This window comes from Nicotiana tabacum, chromosome 8 (genome assembly GCF_000715075.1).
Source record: "Nicotiana tabacum cultivar K326 chromosome 8, ASM71507v2, whole genome shotgun sequence".
Classification (NCBI taxonomy): Eukaryota; Viridiplantae; Streptophyta; class Magnoliopsida; order Solanales; family Solanaceae; genus Nicotiana; species Nicotiana tabacum.
This window is the reverse complement of record NC_134087.1, coordinates 182,720,395-182,740,243: the sequence shown is the minus strand read 5'-3', so window position 1 is coordinate 182,740,243 and position 19,849 is coordinate 182,720,395.

Below are 19,849 nucleotides of genomic sequence, written 5' to 3'. Positions count from 1 at the left end.
TCTATAAAACGGGAGTTTTTGGCCATTTTTGACATAAACATAGTTGGGGGAGCTCGGTTTGAGCGATTTTCAAAGGCAAACTTCACAAATTGGACTGGCGTAACTGATGTTAACTTGATTTTGTCCGTTATTCATGAATCTAACATTATTCTAGCATTTATTATCATATGGTCAGGTTCCGAGATGTGTGCCTCACAAGCGATTTTTGGGTAAATTTGAATTTTTATTGAAAAATTAGTATTTTCATATGGAATTAATTCCTATAATATGTATTGAATGAATCAAATTAATTGTGGCTAGATTCGAGGCGTTCGGAGGCTGTTTGCGAGGCAAAGGCTTAGCAGAGTAGAGTTTTGCTCGATTTGAGGTAAGTAACACTTTCAAACTTGGTTCTGAGGATTTGAAACCCCGAATTATGTGTTATGTGATTGGTATTGAGGTGACACACATGCCAAGTGATGGGCGTGCAGGCATGGACCATGAGAATTGTGACCTGGTTGATTCCATGGCACTGTATAGTGGTTCTATCTGGTTGATATCCGTGTTTTCATCATGTGATAAAGTAATTGAGCTGTCGATCATGCTAGATATCATGTTTAGGCTTTATGCCGGTATTTTTGGGACCCATAGTGGTCGCTTGCTGTCATCTTATAGATTTCATTGATATGTCCTACTCAGTCATATTCATTCATTTCATATTATATCTCAGCTCAGTTGTTAGTTGTTGATACATCATATCATTATTTTCGGGCTAGTTTAATGACATTGTGAGCCCGTGTGTGAGACTGGAGAAATTGATGGCTAAGTGAGGTCGAGAGCCTGATTGTGATTGACAGTTATGGGATCGGGCTGCACACTACAACAGTTATATTGATTTATGATAGCGCTTGGGCTGAAGGAGCCCCTTCGAATTCTGTACACACCTCAAGTGATCGCGGTTGATATTATTGAGGGATGGATCTTCTCTGGAAATGGATCTTGTCCGAAGCACTTGATACCTGGAAATAGATCTTCTCCATAGGGCTGGATTGGCCTTCCTCGGTACTGGGTGACTGATGGTCAGTGATGTATATATTTCGGGATGGATCTTATCTGGGTTGTACGGGCCATATACAGTGCTGAGTGGTTGAGAATTTGTAGAAATAGAAGAGTTATATTCTTCACATTGTTCAGATCGGATCTATTTTATTGTTTGAGCTATCTATTTAACTTGAAAGCATGCATATGTTTCTGCACTGTTATTTCTATTTTTAATTGTGCTAGTTGAGTTCGTCACTACCTTTTAGTCCGAAGGTTGGACTTGTTACTTATTGAGTTGGTTATACTCACATTACTCCTTGCACCTCGTGTGCAGATCCAGGCACTTCTGGTCACGACAGCTGTTAATTGAGGAGCAAGATCCCAGAGACTATCGAGGTAGCTACATGGCATTCGCAGGCCTTGATTCTCCTTCTTTATCTCTATCTGTATTCCAATTTTTATTTTCTAGACCCTATAGTGGACTATTTTCTAGTTTAGAAGCTCATGTACTCTGTGATACCCCAGTTTTGGGATGGATTGTATCGTATTTTGGATTATTTATGTTGTCAAAAAGGGCTTTATTTAAATATTAAATTGCTTCCGTCTTTATATTCAAAGATTTTTCTGTGTTGAGATGTTGAGTTGTAGCTTTCCTAGTTCCACGTTAGGCGCCATCATGATGGGTAGTTTTGGGTCGTGACAATCAAATTGATAGAAACTAAGCATCTACCAAACTGTATAGAGAACCGGGTTCTCTATCAGTTCCCACTGTAAGCAATAGACTGTAAACAGTATAGGGAATCAGGTTCTCTAATTGTTCCCACAGTAAATTGGCAGTAAATAAAGAACACAAAGGAATTTTACGTGAAAAACTCCCAGCTCAACGGGATTAAAAACAATGATCTACCCTTATAGGATTTTAGCTTTACGACTGAGCAATCTTTAGATTACAACCTATTGTAACCTAGGAATTAACCTCTTAATCCCTCACTAACTTGTAACTACACTATTACAAGCCACTTTGTAATAACTCTATTACAAAGACTTAATCACTCACTAACTTGTAACAACACTATTACAAGCCACTTATAATAGCTCTATTACAAAGACTTCACAACTCGACTAACTCTAGCCAAGACACAAACACAAGGGTTTATGATTTACAAAGGGTTTCCTACACAATGCTTCTAACTAAGCTAAGTAGGAGTTACAAATGAAGAACAAATAACAAAGATTCAACAAACCTAAGGACTTAAGATATCTTTAATCTTTGGATCTGGTCCTTGAGGTTGTAGCAGCTTTGTTCTTGAGAGAGGTTGTGGCTAGCACTTGAGAGAATATTTTCTTTTCATTTTGCAAGTGTTGGAGAGATGAAATCCCTTGCCTCATATTGATAATATGTGTATGATGTCATCAAGGATGATGCAATAAAGTGCCCTTTAGTTTGGCCTTAGCAAGCTACAGTTGTGCTGTTGTTGTTACATCTCGCGTTTTTCGTACGTTAAAATTTCTTTTTCAGTTAACCGACGTAGACTCAGGGTGAGATCATCTTGACGTTAACGTGCTTACGATATTTATAACAAGTGATAAATAAGTTTTATGAAGGATAAATGAGTACACGGATTAAAGAAAACGAGTTTCATTGCAAGTGACCAATTTGGAATAAAATACGGGTCGAGCGATAATACCCAATAATTATAAACTAGTACCATGCAAGGTACCATATGACCTTTGTAGTATAATATATAAAGTATATATGAAGTATTTTAAAAATAAACAGAATTTTAAATAATTTGTGGTAATTTTTAAATTATGCAGGTAATTAATTAATTACCGGGTAACAGGACAATACCCAATTAATTAATAAGTGGATATAAGATTAATAAAAAAATCTATCCTCCAAAAATGTGACAATTGGCCACAATGACTCCTTAGTCATTGAATATGCGGCAACCTAAGGATCAAAGCAAAAGACACCGCATACTTGTATTTATATATATCATCCAAAATAGTAGTGACATTTACTACAATTAGAAGACTAGAAAATTACTCTCAAACAAAGGCTAACGCTGCCACTCTCCAAAAATAGAACGTTGCAAATTTCAATTTCAATTGAAGATTTGATCTAAATGCTCCATTAAACCATGAGAAATCTTGCAAGGTTCCAACGAAAATTTTAGGAATCGTAGCAACGTAAAATTTTGCGGGTATAAAGGAGCACGATGGAATCTTTTTCAAGAATATAATACAGAGTTTTCCATACTTCAGGTATATTAAGGCCCTCCCTTCTTTCTTTTGGCATGGTCCAAATTATACTGAAGAAACGAGCAAACACACAGTTTTCATAAATTTCTCTATTCATAGAATTATTAGGGGTGTCTATATTCTTGATTTCCCATGAAAATTATTATTATTTCTGTTCATGGGTATCAGAATAATACATAATTGGAAAAATTTATCCGGAAGGAATATTGAGATTATTACGTATTTTTCATGCATTTCATACATGTGCATTGACCCATGACCAAACGACGTTATATACACACCACCACCTGATCAACTGGTATATGATGATGATGTTGCCCACAATGGCTAAAATATGATTCAAACGGCATTATATACGCGTATATATGTATGTATATGTATATGGGATATGGGAAGAGGTTATAGGCGTTATATACGCACCACCACCTGATCAGCTGGTATATGTTGATGATATTGCCCACAATGGCCGAGATGATATGATGGAATGCCCTCCTTAACTTGATGATATTATGTACACCCATACCTATGCATGGCATGACATTTACACGCACGTGCATAATGTTATAAACATTTCAGAATTTACAAAGTTATTCAGATTTAAAGATGTGTTTCAGTATTCCATGTTTCATCTATGTCTTTTACATACTAATTTCCATGCCTTACATACTTAGTACATTTTTGTACTGACACCCTATTTCACGGGGCCTACGTTTTATGCCCGCAGGTGTAGGTAGGCAAGCTGACGGTCCCCCTTCTTAGGATCCCTGATCAGCGAGAGCTGGTGTGCTCCATTTGATCCGGAGCTACTTTTAATTTTGGTACGATATGTTTGTACATATATATGTATATGGGTATGACGTGGTTCATTCCCGTCTTTGTATAGTTATGTTTCTGTTAGAGGTCTGTAGACAGTATGTCTAGTTGGGTTGTATGTGTCCTTGTCGGCTTTCAAGTTTGGATATATAATTGTATATAACAGCCTTGCCGGCTTGCCCACTGTATTTTGCATGTATATGTACATATGCCTTGATGGCAGGTTTCCTTCACGTATGTTATTTTTGTAATACAGCAGATGGTATTCAGGTTCATATTTTAGACGCATGCTTAGGGGTGTTTGACAAGTAAGACTCAGGCACCCATCGTGGCCCATCGGTTTGGGTCGTGACAAAAGTGGTATCAGAGCAGTTCTGTCCTAGGGTTGTCTACACACCGTGTCTAGTAGAGTCTTGTTTATGGGTGTGTCATGCACCACACTTACAAATAAGAGGCTACAGGACATATATGATGTTATCCTTTCTTCTTATCTTAGATCGTGCAATATGAGCATTCGTGTTCCTAACAATGTATTACGTTTTTAGCAATGCCTCTGAAGATTATAGCCGCTAGCACAGGTCAGAAGGCTATAAAGGTGTTAGAAAGTGAGATAAGTTATACTATGGATTCAGACCCATCGGAGATCATGGGTTCTATTGAGGAGGATCCATATGAGTCATCCATTCGAGCTGTTTCGACCACTCCGGTAGTAGATGGGGTGAGAGGAGTTACGACCTCACCAAGACCCTTAGTTTCACAGCCCGTTGACCAGGGCATGAGGGGATTAGTGCATGGATTGGCGCAACTGAGTTTCCCTCAGGTTCAAAATTATGTCAGGGTATTTGCAGACACCAGCTCTTCTAAGGTTCCGGATAGTCCACAGTCTTGGGAGTCCGTCAATAAAGGTTCATCGGTATATGTTATAGGATACGCAGAGGAAGAATATAGTAGTCGGGCCAAGAGGAGGAAGGTAACGGATAAGGACATGAACATTCCGCTTTGAAGTATGTCCAATCAAGGTTCTTATAAAGGACGATGCAAGGACCCTATACTATAGACTTCCTCCAAGTGTCAGTTTTTGGTTGGTAAGTTCCATCTCTTATTGAAATATTACCAAGTTAGGGTTTTAAATGTGTTTGGTTGTTTTATGAGGATGTAGGAAGCCCCTTTCCCGACTTGTATGTATTATGGTTATGCCTACTTAGAGGTTTTGTAGCCAATATCCTGTATATAGTTTTGGGTATGATATGTCTATGGCTTAGTTGACCCCTACGTATATAAACCTTTTTTCTAAATTATTTATGCGAGTTAAGTCTTAATATTGTTACTTATATATATGGATGTCGCTGTAATGGCCCGTGATGGATTTGATAATAAACAAGGATAAGGTACATGGTGTTCGGTTGGGTAGAACTTGATATTATAATGGGTATGGTTTGGTTGGCCTTTTGTTATGCTAACATCAAGTGTAGGTCAATGATGGTTTAATTTCAATCCCCAGGAGAGCCTGTTTTAGAATGGGAAGATAATACGACATCATCAAGAGGTAAATTTATCCCCTATCTCAAGGCAAAGAAGATGATCAATAAGGGATGTATTTATCACTTAGTTCGGGTTTAGGATATGGAAGTAGAGTTATTAACCATTCAGTTCTTTCCTGTAGTCAATGAGTTTCCCGATGTTTTTCTCGATGAGCTTCCGGGTCTTCCGCCAGAGCAAGAAATTGAGTTTGCCATTGACCTATTACTACCAGTTATTCATCTAATATCTATTCCCCCTTATATAATGACCCCTGCAGAGTTGAACGAGTTAAAAGGACAACTAAGGGGCTTGCTTGGAAAAAGATTTTATCAGATCTAGTACGTCACTGTGGGGAGAACCTATGTTGTTTGTGAGAAAGGGGGATGGTTCCTTACGAATATGTATTAATTATAGGCAGTTGAATAAGGTGACGATCAAGAATAAGTACCCGCTCCCAAGAATTAATGATTTATTTGATTAGTTGCAAGGTGCCAAGTATTTTTCAAAGATAGACCTAAGGTCCGGATACCATCAGGTAAGGGTTAAGGATAAAGATATTCCGAAGACATCATTTAGGACCTGATACAGGCACTTTGAGTTTCGTGTTATGTCATTCGGTTTGACCACATGCACCAGTAATATTTATGGATTTGACAAAACGTGTGTTCAGGCTCTTTTTAGAACTATTCGTAATCATATTTATCGACGATATATATTGGTATATTCTCGTTCAGAGGCTTCGCATGTAGATCACTTGCGTATTGTGCTCAGAGTTCTACAAAAAGGGAAGTTGTATGCAAAAATTCTCTAAATATGAATTCTAGTTGAACTCTATAGTTTTCCTTGGGCATATCATTTTGGGTGAAGGCATCCGGGTGGATACACAAAAGATTGAGGCAGTGAAGACTTTTCCTAGACCCACAACATCGATGAATGTTCGTAGCTTCTCTGTTTGGTAGGTTGTTACATGAAACTTGTAATGGAATTTTCTTCTCTTCTAAGTACCTTCGACCAAAGTGGTATGTGGTGTCTCGCTTGATGATCCAAAATAACATAAGGAAATCTATGGTGCAAGTCTCGCTTGATGATCCAAAATAACATAAGGAAATCTATGGTGCAAGTAAGTTGAAGGAAGGTTGCAAACAAGTATAAATAAATATGTGTAGGTTGTAAGTTAAAGTATGATAGAGCGACAGGGTTTAAGGAAGACACGAGGAAGGATAAGAAAATATGAGAAAAAATGTGACGAGAATGGATAAGTCCTTGGGGTTAAGCTCATAAGAGAGCTGATGATTTCTCTAAGTTACAGAAGGCTCAGTATAGCCTGAAAGAAACTTAAAGGAGTCTAAGACTAGTAACATTTAGAATAGATGAAATACTACCCTAATAGTGGGATACAGGCGTAATTGTGATGGATAAAGGATGAAGTTTGGGCCTCCAAAGAGGGGAATTTCCTGAATTGTAAAGAAATAAACTAAGTTTCAATGGACCAATCCTTGCGAATGGAGTTTCGGGGCATTGAAGGACATGTTAACTTCCGCACCGGTTCTACTGCTCCCAGAAAGGACTGATGGTTATGTTATCTATTGTGACACTTCAAGCGTTGGATTGGATCATGTGCTGATGCAGCTTAGTAAGGTTGTAGCTTATGTTTCTAGACAACTAAGTAAGCACGAGAAGAACTACCCGACCCACGATTTAGAGTTAGCCGCGGTAATTCATGCACTAAAAATGTGGAGGCACTACTTGTATGGCATTCATGTTGATATCTGTACGGATCATAAGAGCCTACAGTATATTTTCAAGCAAAAGGAATTGAATCTTCATCAAAGGAGATGGTTGGATCTACTTAAAGACTATGACGTTGATATTTTATACCATCCGGGGAAGGCGAAGGTAGTAGCCGATGCCCTCAGCCGTAGATCTATGGGTAGCCTATCGTATTTATAGCCAGAAAAGAGGGGAATAACCCATGAGGTTCATCAGCTAGCTAGTCTTGGAGTTCGGTTACTGGACTTAGGTGACGTTGGAATTACTCTTCAGGATACGACAACATCCTCTTTAGTAACTAAATTAAATAAATTCCAGTACAAGGATCCTGTGTTAGTTCATTATAAGGATACCATCCTTCAGAAGGAGAAGACGCCATTTGAAATTACAGAAGATGGGGTCCTCAGATATCAGGGGCGATTATATGTGCCTAATGTTGCAGGGCTGCGTCGGCATGTTATGGGACCCGTTGTTCTATCCATCCAGGAGCGACAAAGATGTATCATGACATCAGGGAAATATATTGGTAGGACAGAATGAAAAAGGATATAGCAAAATTTGTTGCTCAGTGCCCTAACTGTCAGCAGGTTAAGATTAAGCATAAAAAATCCGGTGGATTATTGCAGGCTATGGAGATTCCGACATGGAAATGGGAAGTAATAAATATGGACTTCATCGTAGGCTTACCTCGTACCCAGCGTAAGTTCAATTCGATTTGAATGATTTTTTATAGGCTCACAAAGTCAGCCCATTTTCTACCCATTAGAACTACATTTTCCTCAGAAGATTATGTGAGGCTTTATATCAAGGAGATAGTACGACTGCATGGTGTCCCTGTATCTATTATCTCGAATAGAGGAACTCAATTTACAACTAACTTCTAGAGGTCCTTCCAAAAGGGATTGGGGACTCAAGTAAGTCTTAGTACAGCATTTCATCCCAGACAGACGGAAAGACTGAACGTACTATGCAAACACTGGAGGATATGTTGCGAGCTTGTGTATTAGATTTCAAAGGTAGCTGGGATGATCACCTGCTGCTTATTGAGTTCGCACATAATAATAATTACCATTCTAGTATTCAGATGGCTACATACGAAGCTCCTTATGGACGGAAGTGTAGGTCGCCTATAAGGTGGTTCGATGTTGGGGAAACTACATTAGTAGGACCAAAATTAGTACAACAGGCAATCGGGAGAATTAAGCTTATACAGGAAAGTCTATTGGCAGCTCAAAGCCATTAGAAGGCTTATGCGGATAATCGGAGATTTGGAATTTCAGGTGGACGACTGGGTATTCCAAAAAGGTATCACCGATGAAAATTGTGATGAGGTTTGGCAAGAAAGGCAAACTTAGCCCACGGTATATTGGGCCTTATAGGATCATTTGGAAAGTGGGCCAAGTAGCTTATGAGTTAAAATTGCCTTCGGAGTTAGAGTTTGTCCATCCGTTTTTTCATGTATCTATGTTACGGAAGTGCATTGGCGATCCTACCCGAATGGTGCCCATGGATGATGTACAAATTACAAAAGACTTATCATACGAGGAAGTTCCGGTTGCCATTCTAGACCGACGAATCCGCAAACTACGGAATAAGGAGGTAACCTCAATGAAAGTACTTTAGAGGAACAACAATGACTTGGAAGACCGAGGAAGATATGAAGTCTAGATATCCCTACTTATTTCCTCCTCCAGAGAAGGGTCCAACTGAAACGTCATAACCTTAAGGTACGTGTATGGATTCTGGTGTCAGTTATGGTCGTTGGTCGTATGAGGCCATTATCGTTAATAATGTTTGTGATCCTATATGGAGTTGAATTATTAAGTTTCTACAGAAAGAGTTTGTAGTATTGTTGCAAAGGTAACTCTGCCAAGGTTATATAGATCCCAGAGAGTCGAACATTCGAGGTCAAATATTTTTAAGGGGGGAAAGATGTTACATCTAACATTTTTCATACGTTAAAATTTCTTTTTCAGTTAACCGACATAGACTCGGGGGTGAGATCATCTTGACGTTAACGTACTTACACTATTTATAACAAGCGATAAATAAGTATTATAAAGGATAAATGGGTACACGGGAAAACGGGTTTCATTGCAAGTGATCAATTTGGAATAAAATACGAGTCGAGCGATAATACCCGATAATTATGAACTAGTACCATACATGTACCATATGACCATTGTAGTATAATATATAAAGTATTTTAAAAATAAATAGAATTTTAAATAATTTGTGATAATTTTTAAATTATGCGGGTAATTCATTAATTACCGGTAACGGGACAGTACTCGATTAATTAATAAGTGGATATAAAATTAATAAAAAAATCTATCCTCCAAAAATGTGACAATTGGCCATAATTACTCCTTAGTCATTGAATATGTGGCAACCTAAGGATCAAAGCAAAAGACACCTCATACTTGTATTTATATATATCATACAAAATAGTAGTGATTTTTACTACAATTAGAAGACTAGAAAATTACTCTCAAACGAAGGCTAACGCTGCCACTCTTCAAAAACAGAACGTTGCAAATTTCAATTTCAATTGAAGATTTGATCTAAATGCTCCATAAAACCATGAGAAATCTTGCAAGGTTCCAACGAATATTTTAGGAATCATAGCAACATCAAATTTTGCGGGTATAAAGGAGCACGATGAAATTTTTTCCAAGAATATTATACAGAGTTTTCCATACTTCAGGTATGTTAAGGCCCTCCCTTCTTTCTTTTGGCATGGTCCAAATTATACTGAAGAAACGAGCAAACACACAGTTTCCATAAATTACTCTATTTATAGAATTATTAGGAGTGTCTATATTCTTGGTTCCCCATGAAAATTATTATTATTTTCTGTTCATGGGTCTCAAAATAATACGCAGTTGGAAAAATTTATCCGGAAGGAATATTGAGATTATTACATATTTTTCATACATTTCATACATATACATTGACCCATGACCAGACGACGTTATATATACACCACCACCTGATCAGCTGGTATATGTGATGATGTTGCGCACAATGGATGGAATATGATTCAATCGACGTTATATACGCGTATATATGTATGTATATGTATATGGGATATGGGAGGAGGTTACGACATTATATACGCACCACCACCTGATCAGCTGGTATATGTTGATGATATTATCCATAGTGGCCGAGATGATATGATGGGATGCCCTCAGTGGCTTGATGATATTATGTATACCCATACCTATTCATGGCATGACATTTACACGCACATGCATGTCGTTATAAACGTTTCAGAATTTACAAAGTTATTCAGATTTAAAGATGTGTTTCAGTATTCCATGTTTCATCAATGTCTTTTACGTACTAATTTCCGTGCCTTACATACTCAAAACATTTTTCATACTGACACCCTATTTCACGGGGCCTGCATTTCATGCCCGCAGGTGCAGGTAGGCAAGCTGACGGTCTCCCTTCCTAGGATCCCTGATCAATGAGAGTTGGCGTGCTCCATTTGATCCGGAGCTACTTTTTATTTTGGTATGATACGTTTGTACATATATATCTATATGGGTATGACGTGGCTCAATCACGTCTTTGTATAGTTATGTTTCTGTTAGAAGTCTGTAGACAGTATGTCTAGTTGGGTTGTATGTGGCCTTGTCGGCTTTCAGTTTTGGATGTATAATTGTCTATAGCAGCCTTTCCGGCTTGCCCACTATATTATGCACATATATGTACATATGCCTTGATGACAGGTTTCCTTCACGTATGTTATTTTCGTAATACAAAAGATGTTATATAGGTTCATATCTTAGACGCATGCTTAGGGGTGTTTGACAGATAGGACTCAGGCACCCGTCGCGGCCCATCGGTTTGGGTCGTGACAGTTGTACTGCTTCCAGACGATACATTGCAATAGCTTGCCAGACGGTACAGTGCAATAGCTTGCCAGATGGTATAGTGCAATAGCTGTAGAGTTGACTGTACAACGACAAGGGAAACTGATCCCTATCTGGTCCCTCTATTATTTCCTTATCTGATTTCATTGAAAATTGAACCAAACATCTGACTAGTTATTCTGAATACAAGGGAACTTAATTGTATCGGATTCCTTATCTTGTTCTATCATGAAGTAAGTTTTTTTACCTTCCTTGATTGTATTTATACATGTGTGACATCACTTACAATGATGTAAGCAAGGTAGGTAAAAAGCCTTCCACAGAAAGTTAACTGCTGCACTGTTCCTATACAGTAGCGTGTGCAGGCAGCAACTTTTCAACTGAAGAGTTGACTTCATACAATCTCCTCAGGAACCGGTAGGGACTTGTTCCCTCAGCTGTTCCTTCCACTCTGAAGAGTTGAGTTATATCTAACGCTGGATACAACCTAGAACTTTGTGATCTTAAGGTCTTATAAATGTGTAAAAGGTTCCTTATCTGGTTCTGGATGGTAAGTTTGTTAGATCATCAAAACATAAAGTAAAGTACTTATGCCCAAAGTACTTGTAACCTATCAATTTCCCCCTTTTTGATGTTGACAAACTTAAAATTGATATTCCCCTTGAGAACCAGATCTCCACATCGTTCCCCCTACGAATCAGCCATATCCCCCCTAAGAACCCAACCTAAGGAACTGATCACAACTGGTTCCTCAAGACTATTTGGCAAATCATCAAAACTCAAAATACCATAACTTATCACAAAATACCAATAAATTATTCATAAATCAAAACACAGTGCGCCTTTTGAAATGTACACTCTCCTCAAGCAATACCAAATAGTAATATCATTCACTTAGTCATCTGAAACCGTCCATGCTGCCTAAGAATTTATAACCTTTCCTTCAAAACTGAATTGTGACCTTACACATGCAAATCTCAATCCTACACAACACACCGCATCTATCATTCCATCACATGAAAAGAATGAAAATCTCATAATCCACTCTGAGTCACAGCAAACTACATACTCAATTAGTTAGAAACCTTCCATTTGATCTCATCCAGGAGAAAATCCTAATTCGTAATAAGTTCCTCACGCCAGTAGGAAATATTCACCTCGAACCGTGATAAAAATCATCGAGAACTCTTCGAAGCCCATTTACACATAACCAAGCTATCAGAACCAAATCCCTCTAACTCAACTAATCCACGCAGGTCGCCAAAATCAAAGAGCATTGCCACGATACACCTGTAGAGACTCCCCATGTCATAAGGACTAAAAGAGCGAACCACATCCATTACCATGCTGATCCAACCCATTACCAAGCTGTCCTAATTCTCCGAGTTGCTCCCGGATTGCCTTCAAATTGATGCTTCTCTTTGCTAGAACACTACGATCCTCAACCAAAACTCACCACACAACAGACCCTAGTATAAAACCACAACTCCCTAAGGCCCATAAGCCGTTAAATTCTCTCTTAAGCACTCCAAAATTACTAGAGCCAAGATACCCACTCTGAAGAGACCTTTTGTGAATCTAAAGTCATTTCCTTCACCTTCCTGATACTGATATGTAGAATCCATAAGGATATAGAATACCGCGAGTCTCGACACTATCCAATGTAAATTTAAGTTTCTAGCTATATACAAATCCTGAAAATCCCCAATTGCTACATATACATCTTGAATCCACTAGAACCATTCTTGAGTGTCTTCCACTCTGCTCAAATCTCAAACCGACCAAACGGACCAAATGACCTTTGTCGCATTAGCACAACAACATCCAAGGAAGTAATCCACACTTCTAAGCAACCGAGTAAATTTCTACTCCATTCACACTACATATTCCTTCACAAATAACAACGCATTCATCCCATGATTCCCATACACCCATAAAGTGTAATATAACCCATATCCAAATATTCCTTGCTTAATTTATCATCAAAACCAACATCGGCAAGCCATAACCTATCCACAAGTATGCCTCTGACTGAAATTGATACAACACATAACCGTACAATCAAATTGTCGATAGCAGACTCCACCACTTGGCTCAAATTCATATATCAAACACACAATAACTCACAATGCCCATATTCTATTACTGCCATAATACCGCAGTAAGATTCAATTAAATCATTCATGAGCTCATGTAACACCAACCATCTAATACCTCAAACCATGAAATCTGTAGTTAAGCTTCACCCCCCAAAAATTGCATGAAACAAACACCTATAACTGTAGTTGAGAATTGTCATTCTATTTCTCTTTTCGTGCTTCTTTAACGAAACTCTCTATTTCTACATATCTTTTCCCTACCACTCCTTTTATCCCCTTTATTTTACTAAGAAATGAATAATAATAACTCATAAAGGCCACCGCTATTTTGTCTAAGCTAAAAAATATGGCAATATCTTCGATCTATACTATTTATCTTAAGAAAGATATTTAATAATTTTAATCATAAGAGTACTTTTTTTCAACTTATCCTTTATCTTTATCTTAAACATATCATTTAATTAACACTATGGAGCAGTAATAGTAAATTCCAAAAAAAACTCCATAATAATAATAGATATTTTATGTGTTTTCAAAAATGTCAAATATCTTAAAACACATTGAATTTCGTAAAACGACCAATATTATAAAATTGCATTGTAACGACCCGGCCGGTTATTTCATGAGTTATTGCTTCATTTTTCCTATTTCTGCTTCCTTATGTGTTGTTCAGTTGTATTTCATCATATCGTGTTGGTTGTGTTGTGTTTGGGGTGATCTTAGAGTGGAATGAGACACTTAGTCTCTTATTTAGAAGCTTTAGTTGGAAAAGTCAACCGGAAGTTGACTTGTGAGTAAATGATCTCAGAATTTGATTTTTATGATATGTATAGCTTTGTTAGGTGATTTGGGACTTAGGATCATGACCAGAATGTATTTTAGAGGTCAGTGGTAGATTTAGGCTTGAATTGGCGAAATTGGAAATTTGGCATTTTCCGGTTGGAAGTGAAAATCTTGATATCAGGGCCGGATGAGAATTTTGAAAATTGGAGTAGGTCCTTTGTTTCATTTTGACGTGTGTGCAAAATTTCAAGTAATTCGGATGAGGTTTGATAGGTTTTTGCATCATTTGCGGAATTCGAAAATTTGGAATCCTTAGGCTTGAATCCGAGGGTGATTCGATGTTTTGATGTTGTTTTGAGTGTTCTAAAGGTTGGAATAAGTTTGAATGATGATATGTGACTTGTTGGCGTATTTGGTTGAGGTCCCGAGGGCCTCGGGATGGATTTGGGTGGTTGACGGAAGGTTTGGAGTGGATTTGGAGTTGCAGAATTTTTCTTGTTTCTGTTGTTCCCGCAATTGCGGAGTGGGGACTGCAGGTGCAATGATTGCAGGCACAGAGAGATGACCGCAGGAGAAGAGATTGTCGCATGAGCGGAAGGATTAATTGCACATGCCACCGGACAGGGATATTGATTTTGGTATTGATTTGGTGCTGGGCACTCAGCCCATTTCTATTCCACCGTATCGTATGGCACCAGCAGAGTTGAAGGAGATGAAGGAGCAGTTTCAGGAACTCCTTGATAAGGGGTTTATTCGGCCTAGTGTGTCGCCATGGGGTGCACCTGTTCTATTCGTGAAGAAGAAGGATGTCACTATGAGGGTGTGAATTGATTATAGGCAGTTGGACAATGTTACAATAAAGAGCAAGTATCCTTTGCCTCGTATTGATGATTTATTTGACCAGCTTCAGGGAGCAAGAGTGTTCTCCAAGATTGATCTCTGTTCAGGGTATCACCAGTTGAAGATCAGGGACTCGGATATTCTTAAGATAGCTTTCAGGACCCGATATGGTCATTATGAGTTCCTTGTGATGTCGTTTGGGCTGAACAATGCCCCAACAACGTTCATGTATTTGATGAACATCATGTTTCGACCTTATCTTGACTCGTTTGTGATTGTTTTCATTGATGCTATTCTGGAGTACTCACGCAGTCAAGAGGAGCATGCTGAGCATTTGAGAGTTGTATTGCAGCGGTTGAGGGAGGAGAGGCTTTATGCAAAGTTCTCCAAGTGTGAGTTTTGGCTCAGTTCAGTGGCTTTCTTGGGACACGTGGTGTCCAGTGAGGGTATTTAGGTTGATCCAAAGAAGATAGAGGCGGTCCAGAGTTGGCCTAGGCCATCCTCAACCATAGAGATTCGCAGCTTTCTTGGTGGCAGGTTATTACCATCGGTTCGTTCAGGGATTTTCATCTATTGCATCACCCTTGACCAAATTGACTCAAAAGGGTGCGCCTTTCATGTGTTCGGATGAGTGTGAGGCGAGCTTACAAAAGCTCAAGACTGCCTTGACCACTGCTCCAGTGTTAGTTTTGCCATCAGTTTTAGGTTCATATACAGTGTATTGTGATGCTTTGAGAGTTGGTATTGGGTGTGTGTTGATGCAGAAGGGTAGAGTAATTGCTTATGCTTCTCGTCAGTTGAAGCCCAATGAGAAGAACTACCCTATTCATTATCTAGAGTTGGCTGCCATTGTTCACGCATTGAAGATTTGGAGGCATTATCTTTATAGTGTGTCTTGTGAGGTGTTTACTGATTATCGTAGCTTCCAGCACTTGTTCAAGCAGAAGGATCTCAATTTGAGGCAGCGTAGATGGTTGGAGCTACTAAAGGATTATGATATCACTATCTTGTACCACCCGGGAAAAGCCAATGTAGTGGTCGATGCCTTAAGTAGGAAGACGGTGAGTATGGGCAGTTTGGCATATATTCCTGTTGGGGAGAGACCTCTTGCAGTTGATGTTCAGGCCTTGGCTAATCGACTTGTGAAGTTGGATATTTCGGAGCCCAATCAGATCTTAGCTTGTGTGGTTTCTCGGTCTTCCTTGTTTGTTTGCATCAAAGAGCGCCAGTATGATGACTCTCATTTGCTTGTCCTTAAGGACAGAGTTCAACATGACGATGCCAGAGATGTGACTATTGGTGACGATGGGGTATTGAGGATGCAGGGCCGGAAATGTGTGCCCATTGTAGATGGGCTTCGGGAGTGATTTTGGAGGAGTACCATAGCTCGTGGTATTCCATCCATCCGGGTGCCACGAAGATGTATCAGGTTTTGAGACAGCATTATTGGTGGAGAAGAATGAAGAATTATATTATGGGATTTGTGGCTCGGTATCTCAATTGTCATCAAGTGAAATATGAGCATCAGAGACCGAGTGGCTTGCTTCAGTAGATGGTTATTCCTGAGTGGAAGTGGGAGAGGATCACCATGGACTTTGTAGTTGGACTCCCACGGACTTTGAAGAAGTACGATGCTATTTGGGTGATTGTGGATCGGCTGACCAAGTCTGCACACTTCATTCCTGTGTGTATTACCTACTCTTCAGAGTGGTTAGCAGAGATTTACATTCAGGAGATTGTTCGCTTGCATGTGTCCCAGTTTCCATCATTTTAGATAGAGGTACTTAGTTCACTTTGCCGTCTTGGAGAGCTATGCAGCTAGAGTTGGGTACTCAGATTGATTTGAGCATAGCTTTTCACCCTCAGATAGATGGGTAGTCCGAGCGCACTATTCATATATTGGAGGGCATGTTGCGCGCTTATGTCATTGACTTTGGGGGTTCGTGGGATCAGTTTCTACCGCTCGCGGAGTTTGCATATAAAAACAGTTATCAGCCGAGTATTCAGATGGCTCCATATGAGGCTTTATCTGGGAGGCGGTGTAGATCTCTAGTAGGTTGGTTTGAGCCAGGTGAGGCTAGACTTTTGGGTACAGACTTGGTGCAGGATGCTTTGGACAAGGTGAAAGTGATTCAGGAGCGACTTCGTGCAGCTCAATCGAGACAAAAGAGTTATGCTGACAGGAAGGTTCGTGATGTGTCTTACATGGTTGTGGAGAAGGTTCTACTGAAGGTTCCACCTATGAAGGGTGTTATGAGATTTGGGAAGGAGGGTAAATTGAGTCCTCGGTTCATTGAGCCTTTTGAGGTGCTTCGGAGGTTTGGGGAGGTGGCTTATGAGCTTGCCTTGCCACCTAGCTTGTCGAGTGTGTATCCGGTATTTCATGTTTCTATGCTCCGAAAGTATATTTACGATCATTCTCATGTTTTGGATTTCAGCACGGTTCAGTTAGGTGATTTGACTTATGATGTGGAGCCAGTGGCTATTTTGGAGCGGCAGGTCCGAAAGTTGAGATCAAAGAATATAGCTTCAGTGAAAGTGCAGTGGAGTAGTCGGTCCATGGAGGAGGCTACCTAGGAGACCGAATGGGAGATGCGGAGCAGATATCCCCCACCTATTTGAGACTTCAAATATGTTTCTTGACTTGTTTGAGGACAACGTTTGTTTAAGAAGGGGAGGATGTAATGATCCGGCTGGTCGTTTCATGAGTTACTGCTCCGTTTCCCCCATTTCTGCATCCTTGTGTGTTGTTCAGCTATATTTCATCATATCGTGTTGGTTGTATTGTGTTCAGGGTGATCTTAGAGTGGAATGAGATACTTAGTCTCTTATTTGGAAGCTTTGGTTGGAAAAGTCAACCGGAAGTTGACTTGTGAGTAAATGATATTGGAATTTAGTTTTTATGGTTCAGATGGCTTCGTTCGGTGATTTGGGACTTAGGAGCATGATCAGAATATATTTTTGAGGTATGTGGTAGATTTAGGCTTGAATTGGTGAAATTGGAAATTTGGCTTTTTTCGATCGGAAGTGGAAATCTTGATATCGGGGTCGGATTGGAATTCCAAAAATTGGAGTAGGTCTGTTGTGTCATTTGTGACGTGCGTGCAAAATTTCAAGTAATTCGGATGAGATTTGATAGGTTTTTGCATCGTTTGCAGAATTCGAAAGTTTTGGAATCCTTAGGCTTGAATCCGAGGGTGATTCGATGTTTTGATGTTGTTTTGAGCATTCCGAAGGTTGGAATAAGTTTGAATGATAATATGTGACTTGTTGGCGTATTTGGTTGAGGTCCCGAGGTCCTCGGGATGGATTTGGGTGGTTGACAGAAGGTTTGGAGTGGATTTGGAGTTGTGAAATTTTTCTTGTTTCTGTTGTTTCCGCACCGCGGAGTGGGGACTGTAGGTGTGATGATCGCATGCGCGGAGAGATGACTGTAGGAGCGGAGATTGTAGCAGGAGCGAAAGGATTACCTGCATCTAACGAGCCTACAGGTGCGAGGCCTGGGGAGCAGGTGCGGAAGTAGATCTCTAAGTGAAGTCCGCAGATGCGGGCGTTTGGTCGCAGATACGGGGGCCGCAGATGCGGTATTTGGATCGCAGATGCGGAACCCTTGGGCGGAACATATAAATTCTGGCCTTCGCGAAATTTGATCATTTTTCCCCCATTTGTGTTCGGACTTGGAGCTTTTTGAGAGGAATTGAAGAGGGATTCGAGGGGTAACACTTGGAGGTAAGGTTTTTGAACTCAATACTCGATTCTATGGTGATTTCTAACTGATTAGACATGAAATTTGTGGGAAATTTGTGGATAAAATTGGAGAATTAGGGCTTGTAAGTGGAGGGTTTAAATTTGGGATTTGAGGGGTCATTTGAGGTCCGATTTTAGTAATATTTGTATGTATAGACTCGTGGGAGGATATAGATCCTAGTGATATGATTTTTATCGAATTTCGAGACGTGGGTCCGGGGGTCGGGTTTGACCAATTTTGGGATTTTTGAGTTAATTTGATTATTTTCCCTTGGGCCTTGTTCTTTTAGTGTGTATTAATGTTATGATACTGATTCTGGTTAGATTTGGAGCATTTAGAGGCCGAGTCGAGAGGCAAAAGTATCGCGGATTAGAGTTTGGACCGGTTTGAGGTAAGTAATGATTGTAAATATTATCATGAGGGTATGAAACCCCGAATTTCACATTGTTGTACTATTTTGAGGTGACACACATGCTAGATGACGAGCGTGGGATGTGCACCGTTGGGGATTGTGACTTGTTCCGTCCCGTACGACTAATAATTTGCATATTTGACTAAAAACTATTTGATACCATTGTGTTTTGGAAAGTATTACTATGTTTTGGGTCTGAATGCCATATTTTAGGCCTCGTGCCAAGCTGTTTGGACCCTTAGGGGCTTTTTACTGCTATTTCTCACTGTTTTGATTTAATATTTGTACTCAGTCATGCTGTGGTTTACTATTTTTATAACTCAGTCTTATTACTCCGTTTTTGATATTATAAATGATATTTCTGGGCTGAGCACCTTGCTTTACTGTAGCCCGAGTGGCTTGAGAGGTTTCTGACTAAGTGAGGCCGAAGGTCTGTGTTGTGAGGACATCATAGGATCAGACTGCGTGCCGCAGCATGTTTTACTGATTTGTGATATATGATAGGCCGAGGGCCTCATTTATTATGCCACGAGATGGCTTGTTATAGCGCTTGGGCTGTAGGAGCCCCTCCGGAGTCTGAACACCCAAGTGAGCGCAGGTACCCAGTGTGAGTGATGTGATGTTGCCCGAGGGGCTGTTTTGATTTATGTTGTTGCCCGAGGGGCTGATTATGAGTGATTGTGAGGTAGCCCGA